General features: G+C 38.7%; 1 protein-coding gene across 1 annotated transcript in view; it reads left to right on the forward strand.

Annotated features, from left to right (window-relative positions):
- Positions 1 to 12,628, forward strand: part of Alkb (AlkB) — a 102,896-nt gene that overhangs the window by 23,403 nt on the left and 66,865 nt on the right. The window lies entirely within an intron of this gene.

Below are 12,628 nucleotides of genomic sequence, written 5' to 3' on the forward strand. Positions count from 1 at the left end.
GATGAGAGACTGCAAAGTGGAAAAATAAGTTTTTTTCTCAATAATAGTGTTGCATAACAGAAGCTATTTATATATTTCGCATAAAATTAGCTGACAATGCTGCGTAATTAACTGCTCAGCATTCATACAGTTGGGAAAGTAAATATTTTTTCGGTCAGAAGTATGAAATATTTTCCGTGTAAACGGCAATATCTCCGGTCCTTTATCTGTTCCCTATCAGAGCCCCGGAAAAACGTAAAGCACACTGATCGATATTCTCAGGGGGATCCGAAATACGAAGGTCGTGGCGCGTGTCTGTCCGAGGGGGTTGCACCCAGCAGTTTCCGTTCTGATCCCCCTTTCTTCCCTTCCTCTCCTCTTCCCGGACAAACGATCGATCGATACGTACACAAGAGGGGTTCCTGCCCCCCTTTATTCCAACTTTCACACTGGGAAATTACGAGGAATTCTCGCATGTGGGTGTAGACGAAGGGGTGAGGTCTCGATATTTATCCTACGGGGTTTTCGGTGTTGTCCTCCCCCTGCAGACGTGCCACCCCACGATACCAATATCTGTGGGGGTCACTGCATTGCCCTGGCAACCCCACCCCCTGCATTTACTATTACGTGACTATTTCTTACGTATTTCTCTCGTTGCATTGTTTCCAAATGGCATCCAATGGATATTTACGACTGAGAAACATCAATTTTTTCTACTTCATTCCCCTGGGGGGTTGGATTATTGCGGTATATAGTTTTTGTCTTGGATAGAATTTACACCCTCTTGGATGACAGAGGGCTGGGATACGTGTCGTGGAAAAAGAAAAATCCACTTTGCAGTCTCTTTTGGTTCCCCTTCTATTTGCTCTTTGTCTTTTTCTCCGGACTTTCTTTTATTTTTTTTGTTTGTCTCACTTTGCCACGAAGTTTTTACTGCGGCGCCGACGCTCAACGAGACGCGTCTCAACTTAGGCTGATTCTACATTGCGTGTGGATGGCTAATGTTTTTTTATTTATTTGTCTGGATAATTAATGCGTCCGGATAGGTCCATTTGTATTCTTCATTCCCTCCAGTGGGTAAATGTTCCTTTGGTCGTTTTAAATTTTGAAAATTTAATAGTTGAAGGGGATAAAAAATTAGGGAAACCAGTGGGAATGAACTTCTAAATGTAAATTCAAGTTTAATGGTATTCATCAACAAATGTAGAGTGAACTTCAAAACGTAACAGCTGGTTCGGTGGAAAAAATACAGCTGAGAGGGAAAAAAAATATATTTTTACCCCGGGGAATATATCTTCCTCGCCTTTAACATCGCAAAAATATAAAATGCTTGAGCTGGAAGGCGTGCACCATTCGCGTGTAGATTCACCAATAAAAGGACCAAAAAAAAATTATTCATCCACAGAGGAAATGCAGAGTGTGACACAAAAAGATAAGAGAAGGCTCCGTTTGGCGCCACATAAGTGATTCACGCGTCGCTAAAATAAAATCAGAACTTGAGCAGTTTGCTAACTAAACTTTCCTGGATATTTTAAATTTACACGTGTTTTCATTAAACGTCGTTCTTTATCCTCAATAATTCCTGGTATAAAAGGAATAAAAATAAAGCGAATAACGTTGTTGTTGCTTGTGAAAAATCGATGGCAGGAGGAATTTGAAGGTGAGGAATTGAAATGAAAAAAAAAATGAAAGAAAACAAGTGGTCACGAATGTCATCCAACACGCGCCGCTAGTTTTCGACTATTATCGTAAGCGTTTGACGATAATACCTCAATCGTATCCTAATATTCTTGGGACACACGGACATTTCTTCAGTTAAAATTCCTCTCTTGCTACAATACTTTTCTTCTCTAGCTAGTAGTGCCGGACTTCCGCTCTCGATATTCCCTCTACATAGGCTACATCCTTTATCCCTTTTTCGATTTGTTGTCAGAAAAACTCGTTCGTCCACCAGTACCCACTAGTGGTTTTAGGGAGTTACACAAGCACCAACCGGAAATCGCTGAAAGCCCTGACTTTACCTTTGTTTTCCTTGGCACTGTAGTTAATTTCTCGCGTCAATACGAACTCATACAAAAAAAAAATGTTTATTCACCCTCAATAGACGTACTTTCCGCTTGGCAACGAGGTTCTGCTTAAATTTAAAAAATAACTCCAGGGGTTTTGAAAAATCGCTAAAGTCTGCCGGTTGACTGAAATTCTTCCAAATTTTTTTCTTCTAATTGTACCCTAGCTATTGACTTGCCATTAAGTGAGAAAAAAAAACTCCGCCAGTCTCCGAAAATCGAAGGTTCGTGCCAAATTGGCATTGGGAGAATAAGATAAAGGGAAAAATATATAATTTCAATTAGTTTCCCCACCAGTGGGTCCCTCGTGTCGTGTGCCTCCCCAAGCGGAATACAGTCTAGGGTTTTGAGTATAATTTTATACCCCAAGAGCAAACAGGTGTTACGATGACTGTATATTGCCCAGGGTATGCGTGACGTGCGCGTGCCACCCGAGGAAAACGTGTGCCACAGAGTTGACACGTCTCTCCCTCCGAAAAAAAAAAAAAATTCACGTGTAGCTAACGAAGCCGAGGTAAAAGGGCACGAAAGAAAGGCTCTACTGAGAAATTTTCTAGGCGATGAAAAAAAAAAATCTGGACTGATGAATTGTCGAGGGACAAGTGAAAGGAATAAATATATAGAATTATCATAAATACAATATTTCATGTGGTTTAATGTCGGCAGAACAATGCGATTTGAGGGAATAATTTTTGCACAGAGTTATTTGTTATGGTGTGTGAGGTCGATCGATTCCAAGAAAGTGCAATGTGTGTCTAGGCCAACGCACGCCTCTAGCGCAACTTTGACATATTATCTTCCGAACGCGGGTGTTGGCTAGTGCATGTGCAACTCGAGTGTGTGCATTTCAATGTTGCAGAGAATAATAAAAAAAAAAGTAAATGAAAAAATGTTGAATCGAGGATAATCACGAGCGCACGATCGTGAAGATACCATAGCGACCTTATCCCAGTAATTACGATGCAAAATACACGATTTATTTATAAATTCGATGCACAGCGTACGAGGGAACCTGTGCCTTCGTTCCCTCTGCTGAATCTTTATTCGTTATTTTCAGGCCGGTTCTCCACTGGCGATGTTGGTCCATTCGTGATGCCTGGCAATCTGCCAAATGGGATAAATCCTATGTGTGCAACTATGTCGTTCGATTATTCCTCCTTTATCGATTAATTTTTTTGGCTTTCGATGATTTTTATTCGAAGGGAAATTAGGAAAATCACATGGATGGGAAATAAAATTGAGGGAATTTTTAATTTGTCGTTGTCAATCAATGAATAGAGTACTAGAGTATTCCTTACTTTGAAAATATAACAGTTTAACGTCAAAGATAACTTGCTTTTTCAAATATTTTCTAATGTCTCACAATAAAAAAATAAATTTAGACATTCCACCTTGAAACGATACCATTACTGCTAAATGCCGGATAATTGAGAATCAAAAGGGTCTTAACTGATGTTTAACTAATGTAAGATCCTTAAATACTTGACAAGATCCCATATCGTAAGTGGTGTCATTAAAAATACATGGAAATTCTCCCAAAATTGAAAGGAAATTACCCATTAGGTTTATAACCATTAGAGCATTTCAAATGCATTTTGTTTGAGTTTATAATGACACCACTTTTAACTCCATCAATTTCCCTAAAATGAAAACAATCAGAAGCAATAGATTTGGTGGTAGCCCAGAGAAACGTTTAGTGTTATGAGAGCCATTAAGGTTTATAAACTAAATCAATACCATTCGATTGAATATTTTTCGTCCGAGCCATTTGTTTTCTTCTCTCGGTGCACGTTAAACTTTCGTAAACAGCTCATAATCACGGAAATTTTCGCATCATGAGGCCTCAAGGGCAGTCCGTGGGCCTCACAACGTTTGAAGAAAAAAAAAGGGAAGCCATTAAAAATCCATTACAACCAAGATGGGAATAAAGAACGATTTATTCCCCCGCCACTGCCTTGTTTAGACGGATCTCTCGGATAAAAATCACAGCGCATGTTGCATCCATCCACCGTTAAATTTCATGGCCATCTAGAACATTCGTTTTTTCTTTTCGCAGTCAAAACCAAGACAAGGACACACTGTGTGGGAATACAACACATTGTATCCTGCGATGAAAAGTAGAAAAAAAAAAAATTGTTTCTCAGGATTTTCAAGGTTGGGTAGGCTGCTTAGATGGATCTCTAGAGTTAACAAAGAAAATTGCCTCGAGTATGATCAATTCCCACGACTAATTTCATCGCTCATTGCGAGTGACATTCCTCGCGAATTTATTCTGATAAAGAATACCCATTTGCTTTGATTATGTACCAGTAATTTGAGTCTGTTTAACGCCTGCTTTGTCTGTATGGACTACATTACCAGTGTTATACGGCCAATGAGTGCACCACGTGCAGAGAATTCAAGTATCGGCCACCTGCGGCCAATCTTTGTCGTGATAACAGCAAACGTAAACGTCTTTCGTCGCTCCCATACTCTTTTTCTCATTTAAACTTTTACCAAGATCTTCCACTTGAAAAATAACCTCTTGGGGATAGAGCTATTTCATTTTGTCGAGTGCACAACTCCACGTTTGTTCCGTCGGACAATATGAGTCTGTTTTGAATTCCAAAAGCATCAAGATTCAAAATGGAGAACGGTGTCAACTCAATGTACAATGTACTATTTATTTCTTGTCATTTCAATTTTTCGTCTTTTCATTTCACTCCAAACAAAGAAAAATTGGGTCCTATTAGCATGAGTATTTGACAACGGAAGTGGTATAATTACCGGAAGGGAGTGGATTCTTTGTTTTCACTTGTTGCTTTATGAAATTGTTTTTTTTTTTTTTTAAATAACTCGTTGTATATTTTGACGCCCTCGTCGAGAATGAAAAATAGGGGGAATGTGACGTTAACATTTATTTCTTTGTTTACTAGTATTTGAATTAGCGTTGGTTGTTAATACTTTGATGCATATGATTGTGTCAAGAGGTGTTTCACGGGCGAGAAAAGCGGTCAACTTGTTGGCAAACTCGTCGACCAAATGACGCAGGGAATTTCCTGCGGTTGCACTCACTGCAATCGTCCGATGGCACACTTTCACATTTGTGCTTTGACTGAAAGCACAAGTAAACTCTGTGATATATCTATCTCATGTGTGTATTCAGCTGGCAATGTTTTGCCCTTCACACCATCGTCTTTTAATAAATATTCTCCTTATGAGGAATCAGTAGATGTCGTGTAAGCTCTTGGCAAAGTAGCTTTGGAAAAATGATATTTTTGCAGAATCTTTATGAAATAACATGGGAAATGTCAGACCGTAAAAGGAATGCTTGGAAAATTAGTCGATAAGAATCCTAGTCACGTCGTCTTGCGTCTGTCCCGTTGGTTGGTTTACCGACAAGGTCGAGGCCTGGGTATTTCCCCCGGACCTTCCATCGCAATAATCGAAAAGCCCTCTCTTCCTCCAATTAGTATTCCCCCCTGTCCATCGAAACCAAAGAAACACATGGAAATAAAGAAAAATATTCTTCAAGAAAAGGACTTGGGTTTGTACTTTGGCCTCACGTGTCCTTTTGTTATCCAACTATCAGCACCACCGTTTGTCCACTCGTCAATTCTCAACGCATACACATACGCATTAACACATAAACACATTCCTCGTAATGCAGCAATCTCTTTATTGTTTCTCCAACATCCCCGTTGTGTTTCATTATACACTTGGATTATGTACACACAACGTCACAGATATACCACTGGGCTCTGTATGCGCTAACTGCGCAACGAGCTAATCTCGGTCTCAAAGACGAGATAAGAGAATTGAGGGAGAAAGAGAGAGAGAGATAAAAAAACAAAGGAAATAAAGGAATAAATAATAATTGTTAAATACAAAGAAGCAGAAGAAGAAGAAGAGAATAGGAGGATTGAGATGAACAAAGAGACAGATCTTGACACGTGGTTTGCCTAGGTCAACCGCCAACTCCGCCTCAAAGACCCCATCAGCAAAACAACCAAAACGCAGATGAAATACGTCGGGTAATCCCCCCCAATGACACTGTGTGAACTAAATGTATGTTTCGTCTCTTTGTGTGCATTTGGGAAGGCTTCAACTCTTGGAAAAGTGTTTTATTTATCCCTTGAAGACGGCCGCGATGCCATCGGCTCGGAGATACTCCATACCGATGTAATTTATGTGGATTGTCGTTTGGTGGGGGCATTAATATGCCTGAATTAATGCTGGCGGGTGCAATAACATACGTAAATATACCTGTGGCTTATAAAAGCCCTCAGGCGTTTGTAAATTCACCACAAACTTGAAATATCTTTTCGCTTGGAAACAATTAGAGTAAAAAGGGGTGAAAGTCAAACACCAGATGGCCAGCTCGCCCCCCCTCAATAGCCCATATTTTTTCTTTTACTATTTATATTATTTTCGGAAAATTGAAGGACCATTAATTGACCATTTAAACCTTTAACTTTATTCATAAACCCATACAATGATAAATACTGCGGCTTCTCGAAAAATTTAATAATAAAGCCACTTGTGCTTATACAACCCCAGAGGTTTGGAAATTCATCGCAGCGTTGAAATATCTTTTGGCTGACTCTGGCAATTAAAATAAAAAAAGGGATGAAATGCGTGCACCAGATGTGGTGAGTCGGAGTAGATGGGAGGGTTGGAGTTGCGGTTGTGTCTGTTGTTTTGTGGCTCACGGTGCGTTTAGCCGCTGGTAGTGACACTCCGTTGTGATCTGCCAAAAAGGCGAAAATGAAAATATCAAGATGAGGATTGCTTTTGCCGTGGGCAAGGTGGTTGCCGACACATGCCCCCAAGATAAACTCACTCACTACACAAAGCCATTCCAAATCGCTCTTTTACTCTTCGCACAACTCCTGATGATAATGATAATAATAATATGGGTGTGGGACAAGGGAGCGGACGATGAACTTGTTTAGTTACGACGTAGAATATTTGTTACGAATTTCCTTGTCCTCGATTTTATGATTTAGGTGTTTTTAGGGGCTTTGATGAGACAATGAGTCGTCAAAATTTTGTAATAAAGACTTTATTTATTATTTCCTCACAGTTTTTACAATAGCAGTTTTTTATTTCACCACGTTCTTGGTGTTACTCGGAGCTTTAAGCGATTGAATACCGAGAATAAAGAACGAGGAAGTGGTTTCGCAGAAAGATATTCGGTGGTTTCGTGTCTCCATTTTACACATTATCTTTCCCTTTTTATTCTTTATTTTTTTCTTTTTTTTCTTCTTTTTCTTCCAACACCGTGCATTCCGCACGTTCCACGACCAGTAAGAGGGAGGGATAGTGATAGATAGACCACACGTGAGGGCCGATAGTGTTGGTAGGGTCTAGCTGACCTTGTTCGAGTTCCACACAGTGATCGTTTGTGTGTTGTATCTTTGGTATATATATATTTTTTTTTCCTTCGATTCCAGCCACAGCCAATTCGGCAGTTGGCCATTAACTTGTGAAAAATAGTCTCATTTGGCGAATGTACGTAGAAAATGGGCAATTAAAGCTTTCTTATCGCTCGTCAATGGCGCACTTCTGGGCAACTTGAAGTGGCCATTTTTGATAGGTAATTTACTGGAGATAATTGGTCTTTGGCTAATGATATTGTTTTTTGTTCTCAATTATTCAGCTACATTGTTTTATGTTTAAATTCAACGGCTCGTGTTCCTTTCTTCTTAATTGCTTGACTTAGCGAGCACGTACCCGAGTCTTATCTAATGTAAACTTTGTTGTTTCTTTGTCGAGGTGGAGGTTAGCTACGCAGAGCAGAAAAAAAATTGAGTATTTATCGGTTTTCTTCGTTATGCGCAGTTATATTCATTAAATGATTATTAATTCATTAGTTGAGGTGGAATTAATGCTTTGTTTCGCGAAGAAAACTTGAGACTCAGTTATTTATTTATTTATTAGTACGGTAGCTCATTAACTTCTGAGGTAATATTGTTTAAATAAATAGAAATTCTCTGGATAGGAATTTTATTCGAGGAAAATGTATCATTTCTACGGAATTTCTATACATTAGTCGATGAGTGTTAAAGAAATTCTTCTCATTTAACTTCATTTGTGGCTTGATTGTGGCACCTCGATTCCTAGATCACAAGGCTAGTCTGTAATCGAGGAGGAAGAAATGTTTCCACCGTGAAAACACGTTTATAGAAACGGTGGATTAGAGGAAAATAGTGTAATAAGTTCTGGGAAGAAATACCACATAGCCACAACTTCCATTCTAATGAGCAATTAACGTGATAGGGGAAATTATTTCTTCGTTAATAAGTCGGTTTTTCAAGGACTAGTTGAATTGATGGTGATGGGATGTTATTCATCGATGCTCTTCAGCATTTCTGCCAATTCAATATTTTGCAACATTTTCAATATTTCGAAAATAATACTGAGAAATACAAGTTTAGCCATCACAAAGTCCCATCATCATCATCATCATCATCAACTGGTTGTATCCCAAAAGCTTTTAGATCAGTGATTGGCTCTAGGGGTCGGACATTGGCAGTCAGCCACACCAATTCGGGGATTCACCTGGCCCCCAGCCACCAAAGACTCACTACCGCGAAATTTTCTTACGCAACAATCCCCAGATAAACAAATAAACCCCTCAAATAACAACAAATGCCCTAAATAATTGAGTTATTTATCTGTCTCTGTGAAAGTCCGCGCGTTTGTATGGTAATTTTCTTTTGTCTCGTGCGCACATGAACATTATCTCCATCACAAAGAGCCACCCGCAACGTCGAACGTGACCTAAATTCCTCAATAATACAAATATTAAATTGAAATGATAATAAATAGCGGAAATGTTTCGATTTGCCATTGAATGTTATTCTGGTTTATTTAAATGCAGCTGCGGAGGAGGGCGGGGAGGGGGGCAAAAAGAATGTAGGAAATACCAGAGGAGATTAATTATTGGGTACATGAAACACGCGGATGAACATTGCAGAGGGCACAACGTCCTCGCATTTTTTTTAATGGAGAGAGGATGCAGCTGTTCTAGGAGATCTATCTCCCGTGAGTTTGGCCTTGAATGCCGTTGCGATTGGAATGATATGACCTTCGGATATGCGGATTATTGATTGACAATGCGCGTTAGCATTTCAATTAATTCCACTTTAGTGAATGGAATTATGAGATAATGAGTTATTGATTTAGAGAAATTGAGAAGCTCCAGGTTTCAATAAACTTTTGTAAGACCGATAATGAAGGAAGATAATGAGATTACTGAAAATCGAAGTTCACGAGTAGTGCGTGAATAATTAATTCAACGAACAGTGCACAATGACGAGTAAATTATTATTCGGCAAGGTTATCACCTTTGTCCACCATTATTTATCCACATTTTGCCCTCACCTTCAATTCCAACGAAACAGACAGGAAATTTACAACGCGTGAAGGATAAAATGAACATTGAATTATGAGTGGATAACAAAAATCTAAAAATATTCCGAAATTATTGCGAAACTCTTTACGAGCATCAAACCATCAATGCCCAAAAATTTGACTAATAGAATCATTACAAAATTTTTCACATAAAACTATTTATCTCCAATGCTTCCTCTCATTTCAATAGTATTTTATGTTTGTTTCTTTTTACGACAACTAAATTTGTTTCCCCATTTCATTGAAAATATTTTAATTATATTAAATAATTCATTAATTCCAAATTAATACTCTATTAAAATCACATAAACGATTTCTTTGATGACTGCGAGGAAGAATTATCAATGATCTCGGCCCTAGAGCTCTCGAATCACTTTCGCCAAACTCAATTCCGCGACTTTTACGGTTGAAGACGAACTCGCATAGATTATTGATAAATAATTAGCAGAATAAACTAGGAAAATAGGGGGCAAGAAGGCAGATAAATTTGTCCAACTGACCTATACCTTAGCTTACCTCGCGCCAATCGTATTTCACTTATCTCACATACACGCATTCCAACGAGTCCAAGGTGACGAGAGAGTGGGGAAAAAAGGTTTCCCTTGGCTATACCTTTCCCCTCGGCAGACTGCCCAGGCCACCATACTCGGTTATGGTGCCTCGAGTATCTTCATCATCATCATCTTTGATTCACACAACAGCTCGTTCTCACCGGAAGCTAAAGATCAATTCTCCACCGATAGCTACAATCATTACCCCACTCTGTCGTCTCCCAAAGACTATTGCTCCTCTCTACCATTAGAAAAATGCCCTACGGTGGCGGGATCCGATCGTAATTTTTATGAGAATGACATTGAGTTTGATTTACGAGGAAAGATATTGGGAGATTTTGAAGATTAAATGGAATTTGAGGGAATTCATTCATTTTCCTGCATTTGCCTCTTATCACTTGATAGAATCATTGAATATTTATCGCAATCTCCATCTCCAAGCCAAAATTTCCAGGATTTATTCTCGAAAATATCAGCAAATATTATTAACAATCTCTTATAATGAGTTTACAACCAAAAATCGTGGCCGATTCGTGAGATTTAACGGAAACATTATTTTGTGAAACTCGTGGGAAACCACCGGAGCTAACACTCCGGAGTAATACGACTAGAGATTACAATCACTCGACGATAAAATTGTCTGCTACTTTTATTCCTCTCGCTTCTTCACATTGTGCTGCGTTAAATTGTGTGTGTAAATACGAGAGACGTAAGCTTAATCGCGCATTCACGTTTTTAAATACTTGAGGCAACTGTCAGTCGACGGCATTGAATGAAAAAAAAAGAAGAAAAAAAAAATGCCGGGGCGATTACATGCGGAAGCGGCTGGACTGTTTCGAAATAGTACTGAATTTAATTAACATATTATTATTGATGATGAAGCATCATTACGGTGTAATCATCTTATTGAGTGGAAAACTTGTTTTCATGATTGAGATAAATTTTCGCGTTGTCTGTACAACTTGTTTTCAAGTTTTTGTAATTGTCAGGAGTATTTTTTTTTTCCATCGTTAATGGGTTTTGTATTTTTTCTCGCCGAGTTGTAAAAATCGGGGTAACATTGTAGCCCCTAAATTGGCAATTGGAGACTCGTTGAACTGCATATTACGATGGCGATGAATTGAACGCGTTACAGTGCTAAAATGCTGGAAGGCCGTCTGTATTGCCTTTTCGAGGCTTGAAATATAAACAAGGATGGTCAATTAATGGTCGTCGTTATAACTGGAATGAGCAGTGTGTTTGCGCGAAATTATGGGTTAAGATAATGTTAGAGTTGCGTAGAAATTTAGACTTTATTTTCATGCTTTGTGGGAGGGAAGAGTTAAACAAACCGGGTGATAACTCAAAATCGCTTGAGTAAAATCCATTTTTTTCATTCTAATGAATATTTCCAGTTAACTAGGGATATATAAACGATTTAAACAAGGCGGGCAAACTTGGCGAACAATAAAATAAATTATTGAGTAATTCTGAGAATTTGATATGGAACATATGCAGCTGTGGAATTGTCTTTGCAACGGGGTTAGCAAGTATAAAAATCTAGCATTCCACTCACCATGAGCGGGTATTAGACGATAATACAGCTGCAAATATCACGAGAGAAATTCCATAAATACTTTGAAAGAACAAAAACAAGTAAGAGTAAGTTATGCATCGAGTCATGGCCGTGGGATCATTTCCTGCATAAGATATCCTTTGTTTCATCAGAATAACCAATTTGAGTATTTCACAATTTAAGGACACAATTCTACCCGCGGCAGCCATTGTTATTTCTTTTATTCAATGGAAATTGAGGGGAAGAGAACTTTCCTTGATAAATACCAATAACTCTCTTATCTCAATCCGTAGAAACGTGCCTACGTGCCAATGCGTTGAAGAACGGGGTCTTGCCGAGATATATTTGAGTTCGAACTGTTTGCATAGAGATAAATATTTCCATCTCACTGCGAGTTGTTTGACGAGTTTCTATGGCTCAGCCAACATCCTATTGTACTTTTTATCATTAATTTCATTCTCCTCCGGGGTCTTTTTTTTGGAATTATCGCCCGAAAGAAGCCTCAAGCCCTAAATTCAATCAGTGAATTTTTTTTCTTCAGGAATAACACAAAGTTATGCTGGTTATTTCGCTATTTTCTTATCAACTTTGGTAGTAATAGGACGGTTATGCTTTACCCCATTATGATTGAGATAAAAATAAAACCGTTTCCCTTATCTTCGTCCCCTGGCTCTCCTCCTTATCCCAAATCCCTCGGATACTCAGGGAAAAAATGAAATATTTATTTTCAAATCTTCGCTATCTTTTGGCCAAACGATGCAATTCGAAGAAAGTCATGTTAAATGGTAAATATATGTTGAAAATAAATAAAAAATCGACCAATTCCCGTGCAGCGATCCCGACATATCAATGATTAGAGCCAGATAAATGTCCCCTCATCTCCGATGATGCGTAGAATAACGCTTACTGGCCATTGCCAAAGACCCAATGAATACACCCAACTTTTATTGTCTCTCCGACGTTGAATTATCGTTCGATGGATCTGACTATGCGGGGGCAATTAGCTTCAAGCCCTCAGTCATTGTTGTAATCTTTGGCTCGACCTCGTTAACAAGATTGAATAGGAATAATATATATCG

Source organism: Diachasmimorpha longicaudata, chromosome 19 (assembly GCF_034640455.1).
Source record: "Diachasmimorpha longicaudata isolate KC_UGA_2023 chromosome 19, iyDiaLong2, whole genome shotgun sequence".
Lineage (NCBI taxonomy): Eukaryota > Metazoa > Arthropoda > Insecta > Hymenoptera > Braconidae > Diachasmimorpha > Diachasmimorpha longicaudata.